This window comes from Arvicanthis niloticus, chromosome 5, assembly GCF_011762505.2.
Source record: "Arvicanthis niloticus isolate mArvNil1 chromosome 5, mArvNil1.pat.X, whole genome shotgun sequence".
NCBI classification, from domain to species: Eukaryota; Metazoa; Chordata; class Mammalia; order Rodentia; family Muridae; genus Arvicanthis; species Arvicanthis niloticus.
Window position 1 is genome coordinate 57,750,407 of NC_047662.1, and position 17,965 is coordinate 57,768,371.

The 17,965-nt window shown below is 34.9% G+C and overlaps 1 non-coding gene across 1 annotated transcript; it reads left to right on the plus strand.

Annotated features, from left to right (window-relative positions):
• Positions 1-16,916: 16,916 nt before the first annotated feature.
• LOC117709660 (U6 spliceosomal RNA) lies at positions 16,917-17,018 on the plus strand. The gene has a single exon (XR_004606908.1). It is a non-coding gene; the product is annotated as a U6 spliceosomal RNA (small nuclear RNA).
• Positions 17,019-17,965: the final 947 nt, after the last annotated feature.

Below are 17,965 nucleotides of genomic sequence, written 5' to 3' on the forward strand. Positions count from 1 at the left end.
TATCTGCTTATCACACACCAGGGCTGAAGTGGATTCCTTTACAATCTATGCAAAATGAATATTGTCCTCTGGATATCTGGAGTTTCATTCTACTAAATCTCTGGCTCCATGAGCCTGTGTAGAACAGAATGTGCTGCTTGATTTAGCCCTGTAGAGGAATTTAATAGAGCAATATGGCTGCTCTGTAAAGAAATCATTTTCAAAAATCTAGGTCTCTCTGATATGATTGGAATGACAGAGCTTTAATCCCTCTGGTTGCAATACATATATACCCTTAGTACACACCTTTAATACCAAACAATGACGGTAAAGTTAGTTTGTATCACAAAGTACCATGTTTGCCAATTATAATATCATCTTGAGTGAAGGAACCCAGAGCTAGAAAAACACATAAACTAGGAACTCACTGATAAGGAGACATTTGCCATAAATTGCAGAATAATCATGCTAAAATCAATATCCACAGAGAAACTGGGTAATAAAGAAGCCTCAAGTGAGGATGCAGGAGGTGGGAAATTCTCACTCAGAAGGGGAAATTAATTGAAATAGGAGGACTATGGAGAGAGGGAACTGGGTAGAAAACAAGGTAAGGAGTGGATGGACAGCAATCAGGTGTGATAAGAAGGGTGGCCAGAGAGGGCTTGGAGTGTGAATGGAAATTAGCAGGGGCATCTTTGGAAATAGATGAAAGATGGGAGACATTAAGGAGAGTCTATGGAGACTACTCTAACTGAAATTCCTACCAAAGAGGGTTATAGAAACTGCAGTGGCCACCTCCTGTAGCCAGGCAGGGCTTCAAGAAGAGGGAGGGGACATCAAACTATCCACAAAACACTCATCCCAGAATTTGTGTTGCCTACAAGTTCTTCAGGGATACAAATAGAACAGAGACTAAGGGAACAACCATCCAATTGGTGTCCCAACTTGAGACCAACCCTATGTGAGAGACACTATTAATGATATTCTGCTACCCTCTAGCAGGAATCTAGCATAACTGTTTCTTGAGAAACTTCAGTCAAAAGCTGATGGAGGCAGATGATTATAGCCACAGTCAAACTTCAGACAGGGCTCAGGTAGTCTTGTGAAAAGGCAGGGGATAAAAGAGAGTAAAAAAGAAGAGTCAAGGACAAAATAAGAAGGCCTATATATTCCAATAACCTCAGACCATGGAGGCTCATGGATGCTACCAGGAAGCATGCACAAGATGGACTTAACCTCCCCATATATTTTGACAAATGTGAAACTTGGTCTTCACGTGGATCCCCTAATGAGTGGAATGTGGAATGACTTTAACCCTGTTGCTGGACAATGGATCCCCTTCTCCTTACTAAGAATTACTAGTTGGGCCTTAGTGGGAACAGATATGCCTGGTCCTCCTGGGAATAAATGCCCCAGGGTAGGGTGGTACATAAAGGGAGGAGAAGGGGTATGGGTGATAAGGTTTGTAAGGGTGGGACTAGGAAGAGAGGAAGAAGACGGAGCAGGGCTTTGACTGGGTTGTAAAATGAATAAAGTAGATAGATAGATGATAGATAGATAGATAGATAGATAGATAGATAGATAGATCTGAAAAAAGAGAAAGTGATGTATAATTAAGGGACACACAAAGTGATAAAACAGAGATAGATTTGACAGGATGAGTTAGAGAAGATAGAAATAACTCTCACAAGAGTGGCAGAGGATGGAGAGGCTACTTGAGAACATGGCAGGAAGAGAACAGGATAGACAAAGGTGTGAGGGGTGTGTGTGTGTGTGTGTGTGTGTGTGTGTGTGTGTCTGTGTGTGACTAGGGTGAGTTACCAGATACTTTTACAGAGACAGGTTAAAAGCTAGTCACAGGTGAAGACAAAAGGAAGCAGAGAATGAATAGGAGCCAGAAGACTAGAAAATATTACCCAAGTTAGTATTAGGGCAGGCAGAGTAATTTAGACAGAAGCCCAGGAAAAATGGCAACCAACAGATTGGGAAAAGATGTTTACCAATCCTGCATCCTATAGAGGTTTAATATCCAATATATGTATGGAACTCAAGAAGTTAGACTCCAGAGAACCAAATAACCCTATTAAAAATGAAGTACAGAGCTAAAGAATGAATTCTCAACTGAGGAATATCAAATGTCTGAGAAGCACCTAGAGACGTGTTCAACATCTTTAGTCATCAGGGAAATACAAACCAAAACCTACCTAAGATTACACCTCACACCAGTCAGAATGGTGTGATTAAAAGCTCAGGTGACAGCAGATGCTGGCAAGAATGTGGAGAAAGAGAAACACTCTTCCATCTGTTGATGGGATTGCAAGCTGGTACAACCAGTCTGGAAATCAGTCTGGCAGTTCCTCAGAAAATTGGACATAGCATTACCTGAGGACCCAGCTATACCACTCCTAGGCATATACCCCCAAAATGCTCCAACATATAACAAGAATACATGCTGCACTATGTTCATAGCAACCTTATTTATAATCAACAGATGCTGAAAAGAACCCAGATGTCCTTCAACAGATGAATGAATGCAGAAAATGTGGTACATATACACAATGGAGTATTTCTCAGTTATTAAAAACAATGAGTTCATGAAAATTTTAGGCAAATGGATGGAACTAGAAAATATTATCCTGAATGTGGTAAGCCAATCACAAAAGAACACACATGGTATGCACTCACTGATAAGTAGATATTAGCCTAAAAGCTTGGAATACCCAAGATACAATTCACAGACCACATAAAGCTCAAGAAAAAAGAAGACCAAAGTGTGGATGCTTTGGTCCTTCTTAGAAGTGGGAACAAAATACTCACAAGAAGAAATTAGGGTACAAAGTGTGGAGCAGAAACTGATGGAAAGACCATCCAAAGATTGCCCCACCTAGGGATCCATCCCATATACAGTTACCAAACCCAGACACTATTGTGGATGCCAAGAAGTGCTTCCTGACAGGAGCCTGATATAGCTGTCTCCTGAGAGAAAAATTCAAAGGTGGATGATCCCAATCAAACATTAGACTTAGCACTGAGTCCCCAATAGAGGGGTTGGGAAAAGGACTGAAGGAGCTGAAGGAGTTTGCAGTTCTGTTGCAACCCCGTACTCTGCCTCAACGCTTTGGGGCTAAGTACTCAGGTCAAGAGAGAGAGTGGGGCTGCAGGGGAAGTGACTCGAAGAATGGAGACAAGACAGAGGTTCTGATCAAGTCTCAAGTCTCATACCAAGTCTCTTTTATTGAAGGGAATTCTGAGGTATTTATACGCTTTTGCCACGTGCCTTGTAGGCGCTTGGATACCACGTGCCTTGCAGGTGTTGATATGACATAAGCCTTACAGGTGTCTATAATGTGGATAGCACGTGCACCGTGCGCCTTACAGGGATCTATAGCGTGGATAGCACGTGGACAGCACGTGAACCGCATGCCTTACAGGCATGGCTTCCCGTGCGCCTTGCAGCTTGGGGCAGTAAACAGCAAAACAAAATATGTGGGATATCAGAGTGTGCTTCAGCTGTTGTAGGCTATTGAAAACCAAATCTCTTATCAGGGTATATGGTTCCAGATGGCTGCAAAGATAATCTAGCTGCTTTCTGCTAAAAGTCGGCTCCCAACACAGTTCCATAGGAGAAACAACAATATGAACAAACTACCCTCCAGAGCTCCCAAAGACTAAACTACTAACCAAAGAGTACACGTGGAATGATCCATGGCTCCAGCAGCATATGTAGCAGAGGATTGTCTTGTTGGATATCAATGGGAGGAGAGGCCCTTGGTCCCGTGAAAGCTTGAAGCCCAAGATGGGGATGTGGGAGTAAGTGGATGGGTGGGGGAACACCCTGATAGAAGCAGGGAGAGGAGGGGTGGGATGGGGTTTTCTAAGAGGACACAAGGAAAGGGAATTACATTTGCACTGTAAATAAAGAAAATATCTACATGATGGGCAGGAATAAAAGTATTCCCAGGACAAAAATGGCTAGCATGATCAAGAAATATATGACATTCTTGAAGCTTGACCCAAATAGAAATATTGACCTCAGGCCATGGGTAATTTTATCAGCAGTATTTACCGCATCAATACTCAGCAGAGCAGTATTATTTAAATCATAAGCTCACTATGTAAAGTTAAAACATCCAGAGATGTGTTAGAATTATGCCAAATACACTGAAAGTGTCTTTAAATTTTTTTGTAATTATACTGACTACCACTGTAAATTTTAGAACTGACATAAATCCAATGGTATTTGGCATGACACTCAAGGATAAGATAGCTTCTTATCTTTAAATTCTGAACCTTCTTTCAATAATTTGTATAGGATAAAGAGCATCAATCTGTTCTTCCTAATGCCTATCTAAATCCTCTTGTATATTTAACATATTAGTAACATTTTTTGCTAAATAATTAGCAAAAGTAGCTGTCTTAACTTCTCATGTCAAGCAATTAAAAGAGCAGTGGTGCTAGCAATTAATGTAATTAAAGCTCTTGTACCAACAATAATCAAGCCCACTAACCTCTTGTTTCTGCTTAAAGCCTGATTCATTTCTTTCAGTACTTGAAAAATATTTTTTTTTTTTAGAATACGAAGGTTCTGAGATACTCAGGTCACTAAAACAAAATCTGGTTTGTAGACCTCCATGACTGACATGCTGAATTTCAAAGCACAAACACAATTAGAAGGTGTACAATCAATGAAATTTACATTAAATACTGTAGAAGAAACAAAAGTAATTTTCACTTGACAATTCAAAAAGCCTTAACACCTGTTTGAAATCCAGATCCTGCCCCAACTTTATGTCTTCCTAACATAACATCAAAGAGAACTGCACCTAACTTCTATATATGACTCTGTAAATGTCCAGAACTAGACTTCCAAATATTATTTGTACTGTTATTTCCAATATTGGATTGACTTCTAGACTAGTCCATGATTGAGTCTGAGTAACTGGTCACATTTAAGAACAATACAAGAATCATTATAACTTCTCTTTTTGATTCTCTGTCCCACAAGGTCTAAAAACTTATTCCTGCCCATCATGTTAAAGTTTGTCTTCAACAACATCAATATGTTGGCAGCCAAAATAGATGGCTTGAGCCTGAAAATGGACCCCCATACAGAGTTATTCAATTAACAGGCTGGCAAGCCAAGGATGGGTAAGGTTCTGCACAGAGCCTTACCAACCTAAGACAGAAGTGCTTTGCTTTGGATAAGGCATATTCCATGATGGGTAAGGAAGGCATTCTTGTCAGAATGACCTAAGACAGACTCAGTCTTATTAACGAAATAAAAAAGGGGAGCGGCAGAGAGCCTTTGGGGCTGCTTGGCAAGAACCTGACATGGGCCAAGAACCAGGAAGTAGGCTTTAGGAAGGAATCTAACATTATACTAGAACAAAAAAGTAATTTCAGGCAGGAATATAAATATTAGGCTAGAACAAAGAAGTAATTTCAGAGAGGAATCTAAATTTTAGGCTAGAACAAGGAAGTAGGTTTCAGACATGAAAATGACTTTGGGCTAGAACAACAAATTTGGCTCAGATATTTTGGTCATCCTGATAAGCCCTTAGAAAGAGTGATCATGGGAATGTTCACGTAATTGGGTTTAATGCCTTGCTTGTTCTTTAACTATTTGTGTTTATTGTCTTGTTTGTTCCTTGCCTATTTGCATCTATTGTATTGCTAGACCCTCAACCTAAAACTGACCTTAATACATGCATGTAATTAAAATGGTATAAAAACAAAAAGGAGGAGGGGGGATGGGATAGGGGGTTCTAGGGAGGGAAAATGGGTAAAGGGAATGACATCTGAAATGTAAATAAATAAAATATCTAATGAAAAGAAATAAGTAAAAAAAGATAAAAGAAAATATCTAATAAAAATTTCAAAAATAAAAAAGGAAAAAAATTTTGTGCTTGTCTTTTTCTAACAAGATGTGCTAGACACAGTCTGCTTATTTCTAAGTTTTTATCTTCAAATGCCTTTCTTCTTCAGAATTTCCAATCTATTTAAATATATCTCTTATGTTTATTCATGTTTTACATAGGAAACTTAAAAAAAAATACTATTCCCAAGCTAGTAATGAAACATACTTACATCTTATTTATTAATAAAATGTAATGAAAATTAATGATTATTAATATTTCTTATTCAATTTACAAGACCATTATTTTCCAAATGTAATAAAAATAATTTATATGCCAAAAACTAGTAAAATGTTTTCACTTAGAAAATAATTTCTACTTTATTAATCTAAATTTGATTCTTGGAAATAATGCTTTTCTTCATTTCTTATTGAAATTTTAATTGCTTGTAACTTTTCTTCTCATCCAATCTAACTTTTAATGTCTCGTCATACTATTTTCAAATTTGTAAGCACATGAAATCATTTCCGCATTCTCAAGGTTAAACAAATGGTTTTAAAATATCTTATCTGTGTTAATTTAGACTATATGTTTATTTGGACAATAAATTTTTCTTTGATAAAAGAAAGTACTTCATGTTAAAAATGTATAGAGAAGATAGAAAATTATATTTATTAGCTTCACCTAAAGCTATATTTGAATAATTCATTATAACTTTAACAAAAGCAAAATTAATTTAAAAGATAAGGAAACTCAAGACTTTTCTTTTATTCTTTACATTTTCTGTTTTTTCTCTTTTTTGAAAATTATAACCTGTAGCCAATGACATGGTGCTACCAGAATTCAGGTAGTTTTTTCCCCCCTCACTTAATAATCTATGTGGGAAAGATCTGAGAGACATAAGGGAGGAGAAAACAGGGTTGGAATATAATGTTTGAAAAAAAGAAATACTTTTTCACATACATATGCCAAAGAAGTGAGCAATAATTTTTATTATTATATAAAGCAAATTGCTATGTAAATTTGGCTGATACATTGAAGGTGACTGTGTCTTATGATGAAATTTTGTACATGAAGTTATTTATATTAAAACACATCTACATACATTTATAAGATTATATATAGGAAGTTATATATACGTGATATATTTAATTATATGTTTGCATGTGTACACATGTACATTGATGATAATGATTAATGTAAATCATTACAATTTCCTATTTGAGTCTTAAAAAACTTCCCTGGGTTTTTATCACAGAACTTTCTTCTATTTATTCTTAAAAAGCACTTTAATCTTTTATGGACAGGAATCATAAACATATTGAATCTTCAATCAAAAATGTTGTTTTAGAATAGCCAGAAGATGAAGAATGTGCAAGACTGGTCACATGATGAAAAGGAAGTATTTTCTTTCTCTCTAATGATTCCATTAATCAGGTTTTTCTATAACATTTTTTGTCTACAGAGTGAAAATAAAGTTCATCTTCTGCTTTTGAAAAATGTTGCTCATCTACATTGACATTTCACCCTTGAGGAAAATCACACCACCCTGAACATATGCTACAAAAACAGATCATCCCTGTTAATTCTGCATATAAGTGCTATGTGCAATACTGATAATTAGAATTACAATGATATATTGCATGCACCCAGATAACCAATAAAACAACACATTTGCAAATGCATTGCTTTTAATCATCTATTTATTTATTCATTAATTTATTTTAAACTCCAAATTTTATTTCCCTCCCAGTCCACCCTCTGACTGTTACAAGTGCTATCTTTGTTCAGCACAGCTTCTGTACCATGTCAATTTTCACTAAAATTGTGTATGAGCTCTAACATATGATGAAAAGACTATTGTAGAACCACTGCAAGGTGTGAACCTTAACAGTGGATAAGAAGCCTATTGTGGGCCCACTATGAAAACTCCCCATACACCTCTGCTTAGGCTTTATAGTTTCAATTTTTTAGTACAGGAAATATTTGCCAAAAGTTAAACTTGGGCCAAATTTACATCCAAGGCTATAAAAAGTTAATTCAGTTTAATTTTATAAGATTATTAAACACCAAGAGAAAACTTTGATGCATTATTTAATTATAAACCAAATTTTGTATAGTTCATGTTTTAAAGCAATGTGTGGGGGTGTAGGGACATCCTCGTGGAGACAGTGGTGTGGGGAGGAGGTGTGAAATGTGGAACTAATAACACATCTTCTGGCCCTGAATAACAAACAGGAAACAAATTTGAAACTGACAAGTCAACCCTTACATGACATAATATCCCATAGGAGGATATCTGAGCTTTTTAAAATAAGAAAAAAAAAATGTCAACAAAGTAAATGTAAATATTCATAAATGAAGTCAACATGAAAAATTAAAATAAGTTATTTTCCTCCAAAATTGCTAATAATATAGCAGTAATTCCAACTGATAGAGATTTTAAGGAATTAGACATATAATTAAAAAGAATAATTATAACTACACTATATTTAAACTAAGCAGAAAAGGCATGGCAGTATTCCAAGGGAATAACAAAAACCTGAATCAAATAAGGAAGTAAACAGAATATATGGAAATGAAATGCAGAGACAGACAGACAGACAAAGAGAGAGAGAGAGAGAGAGAGAGAGAGAGAGAGAGAGAGAGAGAGAGAGAGAGAATCAGTGAATCAGTGAAGGAAAAACTATTATGGAAATGAAAAGCCCCATATACTAAATTGAAAGATCAGTTGAAAGTATCCCCTCTCTTGACAAGCATGTGTGTGTAAACTTTCTAGATCTTGAGAACAGAGCATCAGATGAGTCCATACTTTTATAGGAACATTTGGATAACTTTGGTTGTATAACATGATGGAACACCTGGATCATTTAGTAGAGTTTAATTTAGTCCTTTCTAGAGTATCCACACTAATTTCCATAGTACCTACATATTTGTCCTCTTATCAGCCTTGAATAAGTGCTCATCTTACATTTAATTTTCATAAGCAACTATTGTGCTTTTTAAAAAAGTCTTAGCTATTGTAACTGGGGCAATATGAAATCTCAAATAATTTTAATTTGTATATCCATAGAGCTAAGATTATATAACATTTTAAAATATTTCTAAGCAAGTTGTTTTCTGTATCTTAATACCTCAGTTTAGTTCATGTCTTATTTTTACTTATTTTTTTGACTTTTGTGTTTTTGAATTATATGTATTTTATAGATGTAAAGATTTTTCTCTCATTCTGTAGGCTGCTATTTTAGAACTATTGTGTTCTTCGTTGTACAATTTTTTTTAGTTTCATTTCTCCCATTTATTAATTGTTGAATTGTTGATCTCATGCTTAGTGCATAAAGTTTACAAAGTCTTTTCCTGTAAGTTCAAGCATATTCTCTGCTTCTTCTCTAGATTCAGGTCTTATGAAGTAGTCATTGAACCATTTGGAGTTTCATTTAATGCAGTGCAATAGATGTAGACTTAGTTTGACTCTTTAATGTAGAGCTATCTAAGGATAGCTTCACAGGGATCGTTTGTGGAAAATGATGCCTTTTCTGCCTCATATATTTTGACATCTTTGTCAAAAATATTAGTTGGTCATAGATACACAGATTTATATGTAGATCCTTTTTTTATTTCATTGATCTAAATATCTGCTTTTATGTCAGTACCATGCTATTTTTACTATGTTAGCTCTAAAATATAACTAAAATTAGGAGTGGTAATCCAGCTTTAATTTTATTAAACTTATTTCAAAATACTTTTCAGGCTTTAGGTAATGTTACTGTTTTTCTTATTTCTTTCTCAGAATGTATTTAAATAAGCAGGAATGGAGATGAATGAAGCAGTTTAAAGGGTTCTTAAAATATATTTACACCTATTTATCTGATTTCCATGAAAAAAAACCCACAGAAAAGTTCAAAGAAACATATGCTCTTCAACCAAAAATGTTAGAGAAACTAGATATACATATGTAAATGAATGAAAACAAAACCCCTTATCTCACCCAGCAAAAATCAGTTAACATGACTGAAGATTAATATTATAAACAAACCAGGCAAATACGTGAGATAGTGTCACGGTCACATATGTCTGTATTTTTTTCTTTGAAATAATTCTTTTGTCTAGTATCTCATAGTAGATTTGACATACAACATTATGTCTGATGAGATTCATCTATGCAATGTGGAAGCCATTAATAGAGTGATGAGATAGCACATGAATGGCATAAAACATTTATGCTTACTCATTCTGTAACCATCCAGAATATATGTAGAGAGAAATAAGAAAAATAATCAATGAAATTCGGGCAGTGGTGGTACACACCTTTAATCCCAGCACTTGAGAGGCAGAGGCAGGTGGATTTCTGAGTTCAAGGCCAGCCTGGGCTACAGAGTGAGTTCAAGGACAGCCAGGGCTACATAGAGAAACCCTGTCTCAAAAAACCAATAATAATGACAATAATAATAATAATAATAATAATAATAATAATAATCAATGTGTGAACAAATGAGCAATTTCAAACAAGATACAGTTAAAAGAAAGTGAACATATATGTTAAAATCGTACAATATTTTTAGCAATCTGGGAAAGAAAAATGAAAATTATGTTGATACTTGACTTCCCCTTGCTCCAAATGGCTGCCATCATGAAAATAAGCAACAAATGGTGGTTTAGATATGCTGTGAAGAACATCCATATACTGTCGGTGAAAATGTAAAGGAATTCAGTCACTTTGGATATCAGGATTGACAGTGGTAAATTTGAGTATGAATTGGAAGAACAGAATTCATAATACAACAGAAGAGTCTGCACAGTCACACATATTATACTATTATTCTCAACATTCAAATTACTGAATCATCAGAGATATCCACCATTGGATGAATATGTAAAAATGTGTAGGGATTATCCTGAAGCTGTAAACCATGAAATCTTGTCTTTGCAATAATATGAAGGAAATTGATGATCACAATGTTAAGTGAAATAAGCTAGAGTCAGAAATATAAAAATGTTTCTCTTACTAATAATCCAGATGACATTCAAAATTCATAAGTGAATGTGTAACAAGAAACCAAATAATTTCTTCTGAAGATAAGAAATTGCCCCCTCTCATTCTCTCTCTCTTTCTCTCTCTTTCTTGCTCTCTTTCTCTCTCTTTCTCTCTCTAACTCTCTCTCTCCACATACACACATATGTGTGTATGTGTGTATGGAGAGAGAGAGAGAGACAGAGAGAGATCTCATTTATTCTTTTTTTTAAGTAGGCTTTTGAATCAGTGGTCATTCAAGTAACAAAGAATTCTCACAGATTCTTTGCCCAGTTCCCTTTCGATACTAAGCCTAAGATACTTGTACATTTTTCCACCAATAAAATGTGCCAAACATTTGTTCAAATCCTGAACCTTAGATGTTTACTAGGTGATTTATTAAATATTATTTTAATAAATTCATTTAAATATCTATTAATATTTCTGGTATTAGTTTAAATTTTCTAGTATTGTCTCTCTTATGCATTATTCTTTTTGTGTATTATTGTATGCCATGTTTTCCCACTGTTATTTATGATTTCAATATTTGTAACTAAAGTGTAACATATACTCCCAGTGTTTGTACATCTTTTATCTGAAAGAAAAAGATAAAGACAAAACAGCAGAGGTTCATGTGAGCCCAAAAAGAAGTATTGTGGATCTCGAGAGTGTTGTGTATGCTAAAATTTCTCTGAGATAAATAGTTTTGAGATGTCTGTATCTTATGTTTTGCTAATAACAAATGTTTAGAAAGTCTTTAATCTCGCTTTCCCCTTCATCTTTTAATAACTAATATGTTGTGGTCTGTTTTAGAACTCCTGGCTTTTCTTAAATCTACTTTCCCAGCATTAATAACATTTAGCAGGAGTTTTGTATAATTTTTATTGCCTACTTGAAGTTTTGCTCAGGCTTTTATTTTCAAACAAGAGTAGCTTTTTGTTTTGAATTTTGTTTCTGTTTTGCGTGTGCTGAAACAAACTAAATTATCTCTTCTCTCAGCTTAGCTTTTAATCTTTACAATGAAAATACTTTTTGATATTGTTCTTTTGATAATACTCAATTTCAATTTTAATGAAATGACTTTTTGGTAGTGATGAATTATTTATTGATAGAGTCACTGTGAGTTTGATTTTTAATATTGAACTGTAAGCTAATAATTTAGTTTATGAAACACTATGCTGTCTTTGTCTTCTTCCCACAGTGAAATAATATCACTTCTGTAATCGCTACTTTTCTATTGCTATGATAAAACACAATGAACAGAGAGCAATGTATAGAATGAAGGATTTATCTGGGGATCTCTGTTCCCAAAGGATATGATCAGGGAAGCATGGATACAAACGCTGTACACCGCAGCAGGAATTGTTCACATCCTGAAATGCAAACGAAAACAAAAAGTAATGTTGGAGTGTAGGGGAATTGGAAACCTCAAAACTCACCTCAGTGACACACTTTCTTTATCAAGGCCATAATACCCTAAGCTTTACAAAGCACTGTGACCAAACAGTGACCAATCATTTAGTTGCCAATGCATATAGAAGTTATCACATTCAAATCATCACAGCATCCTAATGATTTCTGATGTAAACATTGAGAAAATATGTCTTACTATGTTTATGAAGAATATTTTTACTATTTTAAAATTAAAATATTAGTAATATAAGGTTGGTACTTCATATGACAATGTGAATACTACCTGGTTTATCAAATTTAAATATAATTACCTATTTGACTTAAATGTTATTTAGAGACTGAAACTCATTCTGCAAACAATAGCTTCTTAAACAAATAATTTGTTTTAATTTTATTTTAAAAAATCACAAAGAGAAACCCTGATGAGTTTTCAACTAATAATCTTTACAACCACTGAAGTGTTTTTACTACAAATTAGAGTGTTAGTCTACCTGCTGAAGACATGGAAATCATATTTGTAGCCACTTCTAGCTTTATGATAGCCAGGCATGTTATAATTTGTAGGGATAATTTTCAGGAGTTTATCAATGCTGAAAAGTCACTTAATTCACTTAGAATATTGATTTTGATATGACATATACTTTCTTTATTCTTGCTACATCGTTCAACTTTTCTGAAGTGCAGGCTGTACTTTTTTGTGTGTGCCTATAGTCATGCTAAGTGCTCCAACTACTCAAGCTGCCATCCGTGGCATCAGGTCTATTCTAGAGAGTGCTGTGTTGTGAAGTGATCAGGTCTTTTCTCTGTAGTTTGACCCTAGGGATGTCTGACATTTGCTTTTGTCTCTAAGCCTTTTGTTGCTAGGTGTTATGAGAGCCTTCATAATCTAGCTTACACTTGGAGCCATAGACTGTCTAGGTCGCTTTCTTAGCTTTTCCATTTCAAGAATAGAGAGATTCTCTGGAGCTTCTCAGTATCCATGATTATCTTAGATGCTCCCAGAATATACAGGAGGTCTAACATTATAGCTGGATAAATATCATAACTAGATATCTTTTTATATAACTGTGTGTTTTTCTTTATTGTGCTTATTGTTAGAAGAATAGCTTTTTAGGAAAAAAGGGAGAAAACCACATATTTTTAAACATGTGTCTGATTTTCAGTGTCTACTCAGTGCTTGACAAATCTTGAAAAAAAATTCTGATCTGGTATGTCTCCTTTCAATGTTGCATTCATGATATTTTTATTGGCACGGTGTCATCCCAGACTGGTTATGTGGCCTTTCAGAACTCAGTCATTTTACATCTGCATAAGGAGAAGGCTTTAAAATAGACATTTTCTGTGAAAGCGAAAGAAGGCCACTCTCAATGTGGCAGGTATGATGCTGTGAAAACGAATGACGGGTCAGGTGCGCTTGCCAAGTGTAAACTGCCAACCAGCTGTCAACTGCTGATGTGAGTTACTGTCTCATTGTAAGTGTTTAAACATTTCAAAATTCACTAAGACATCAGTATATGCTGTTTCAATGGATGTTACCTCCACATGTTTGGTGCAGTCCTAAAATAAGTAAGACATTCTTTATCTGCATAATATTGCTTAAATGTATGCATGAGAGAGGCAGAGAGAAGGAAAGACAGACAGACAGACACAGAGAGAAACAGGGATAGACAGGCATAACAAAAATAAGATTGGCTTGTATTATGTAAATATAATCATTAATATTTTGCTTACTACTTTTATGTACTTTTCCTAAATTTTATTCTCAAATTTATTCATCTTTCATGTTGTGTACTATTACTAACTTAATCAGTTAACTTAAATTGATTCTAAACTTAATAATTGAAGAAAGTGAACAGATTCTCAAATATATTTTCTTTTTTCTTCATTTTATTGGTTATTTTATTTATTTACATTTCAAATGTTATTCTCCTTCTCAGTTTTTCCTCCACAAACCCCCTATCTCCTCCTGCCTTCCCCTGCCTCTATGAGGGTGCTCTCCTACAGGCCTACCCACTCCTGCCTCAGCGCCCTAGAGTTCTCCCAATCCTGGGTCATTAAGCCTCCACAGGACTAAGGGGATCCCCTCCCAGTGATGCCAGATAAGACCCTCCTCTGCTACATATGCAGCTGGAGCTATGGGTCACTCCATGTGTACTCTTTGGCTGGTGGTTTAGTCCCCAGGAGCTTTGGGGGGAGGGCTGCTTGGTTGATACTGTTGCTCTTCATAATGGGCTTGCAAACCTCTTCAGCTCCTGTAGTCCTTGCTGTAACTCCTAACTCCTCCATTGGGGTCTCTGCGCTTAGTCAAAATTTTGACTGTATACCTTTGGATCTGTATTGGTCTGGCTCTGGCAGAGCCTCTCTTTCTATGATGATAATAATAATCCCTTGGATCTCTAAATTCTTGGTATTTCCTTTCTGTCTTCACATTCCCATATTGTTTTAATTCTTTTAATTTTTTTATTGCTATGGCCTGGGAAACACCTACATGAGGCATTTATTCACACTAGTAAAATAAACAAATTCAGAAAGTACTTTTGAGAGATAACCAAATGCTCTTGTTTCTCTATTAAAACTTATCTAAATAGATTAATTTGGAAAGAGCCTATTGATTTCTTTATTTAATTCTTTAAAAAATTATTATTAGTAGTAGTTATTTTTTCAAATCTCAAATTTTGCCCTTCATCCACCCTCTCAAAATTCTTTCTCTATCACCCGTCCCCTTTGTTTTTGAAATGATGTCCTCCAGTCATCCTGCCAGCCTTGGCCCTCAAGTCTCTATAGGACTTGGCACATCCTCTCCTCCTGATGCCAGAAAAAGTAGTCCTCTGCTAATATGTGCCAGCAGCCTCAGACCAGCCTGTGTACGCTCTTTGACCAGTAGCTTAGTCTTTGGGACCTCCCATGGGTTCCTCTTAGTTTACAATGTTGGTCTTTCTATGGGGTCCCCATCCCCTTTAGTTTCTTCAATCCTTCCCCTACTCATCTGTAGGGCTCCCTGTCCTATGTCCAATGAGTGGCTGTGAATATATGTATTTTTCTCAGTCAGCTGCTGGTAGAGTCTTTCAGAGGACAGCCATGTTGAGCTCCTTTCTGCAAGAACAGCATAGCACCAGTAGTAGTGTCATGAACTTTCACTAAGCATCTGGTAAATAGAGTTGTTCCTAAGTAGATGTTTCTATCATTGCAGAAATGATGTGTAGAAATGAAACTGTTTCAACTATTATGTAGGGGTTGTGACACAGTGGTTCCTTTGAAATTCTGATAGAAAAATATTATGGCATTTAATAATTGGGAGTTTTTAGACCTTTCCTCAAGTTCAAGTTTCAATTATTCACAAGGTTATTTTATATTTCTTACACTATGTTATTTAATGCAATAAAGAATATATGGTGCTATTGTTCAATACTTGAATTGGCTATAGTATTTTGAATTCTATCAGTATTATAGTTTCTCAAAGGAACAATGATATAAAGACAATATAAATTGAAATATAATTTTAGAGTAAAAAATAATTTAACCACATATAACAAAAATTAAATAATATATTGTGATTTATCTTTATATTATTTTGGGTGTTAGACTCTATCTGTATTTATATTTCCTAAGTGAGTCCTTGTGCTTATCAGTTATAAGAAATGAGACTCTGTGCCTGTTGTGCTTGCAATTATTTAATATGTTCACAATTATCAGAGCTTTATGGAGAATGTTTTTATTCCAATGTCACCCAAGGTAGCTAAAGGCCTTCATTTCCTCTCCTGTAGTATTTAATTTAAATAATCATTAACTGCATATTTATGTTCAAACTTTATAATGTCTCTTATAAGATATTTGACAACAGAAAATGTGTATTCATTCTTGATGTATATGAATTACAGCAGTGCCATTTGGAGATGGTCAATAGGAACTTGATTACTAAGTAAAGAAGTTGGTTTTTGTCTATACTAATAGTGTTGGTCTCAAAGAAAAGATCATGTCACAAAGTCTGACTTTTGATATGAATTTACTCATACCCTTAGCACTTCTATTAGCAGAAAACTTATCAAATACATGATAGGAGTAGTTCCTCAATGAAAACAGCCTTTTAACAAATATTTACCTGTAAATGAAAAAGTTGAACCTTTTCCTAGGCAACTGGTTTACAAATATCTGTTGAAAAATGTCTCTTCTATATGTGATTTTTTATTTCTTGTTCTATATTAATAATGGTAAACAGGAATTGAACATGCATGCTGTGATCCAAACACTGGAGAGTGAGAGGTAGAAAAGTGTCAAATTTAAGTCAACATGGACTATGTAATGAGTGCCAATGTCCCTAGGCTTCATAAGGACACCTCTCAAAACAAAACAAAACAAAACAACAACAACCATTAGACCACTCTTCAGTTTTTACTCTCATAATCATAAGCACTTAGGTAAAGAAATTGCTTCTTCATCTTTAAAACATGGGGTAAAATAATTTACAATGGTTGGAGGGTAGAGTTAGAGCTGGGATAGGCTGGAGAATAGAGGTAGACCTGGTAAGAATTAGAGAAGTGGATTATAAATACAAATACATTGAAATACAAATTCAAATACATCAAAATACATTGAATGCGTACATAAAGTTCCCAAATAATTAATTATAATAATTAAAAATATATCTTCGTTATCTGTAACTGTTTTGTCAACAAATATTATAAAATTTAAATAATAAAGAGAAGATTAGCATGACCCTGTACAACAATTAACTGAAAATTTATGCAGCATTTTATATTTTCAGTCAGCTTATAAAGATACATGTATAGCTTGGTGAAATTTCCTCATTTGTGCTGACAATACTCGCTCATTGTCTAGATCATCTGATGAGGAAATTCAATACAAAGCATGAGGATCCAGCATTTGAGTTGTTGGTCAGGATTGTACAAGAGTTTACCTTCACATTACAGGCTGTTTCTTTTACCTTTGGTTGTCCCCCAGAGGTGGAATGTAAGTCTTTACTGCTGAAGACACAATTTCATCAAACACTTGGCTCTGAGGCCCCTGAACTAGAAATGACCTGAAAGTCTTGTCCCTAAAAAGCCACTTTCAAGGTACCTGAAGGTACCACGCAAACTTCCAAAGGAGATATGAAATCAAGAGTCCTACCAGCTATGATGCCTACGAATCACAGTGACTGACATAGCACAATCACATTAAGGGTTGTGTCCCATACCTTTGAGATAACCAGAAGCTCTCTAATGAAATTTAAGACCTATTAAACAAAAGGGAAATCATCTCATTAGTTGCGGTGGTAGTGAAGCCATTGACCTTGAAGTAGAATCCACAAATACTAGTTTATTAAACTAATGTATTACTAAATTTTCTAATTCTACATTTAGTATTAAATTCTAAATAGGAAACTTCTTTCTCACAGCCAAAAATCAGTACAAAATACCACATTCAATAAAAATGTACAGTTGTAAAGCCCAGTCTCAGTGGACACATCTACAACATATCTCCCTATCTAAGACTCAAAGAACATTGCAGAAAATCTGAAGGTGCTAGAGGGCTAGGCAGTATTCAGTGGAATTATGTTTTTGAGAGATGATAGAAGGCAAATACATATGACTCACCAATAAGACTGCTTAAGCATGAGCTGAACAAGAATAATAAAAGTGTACATAATATAGGGTAGAGGAGAAAAGTCCACCAGGCCTCACATATTGGCAAATAGCTATAGAGAAGT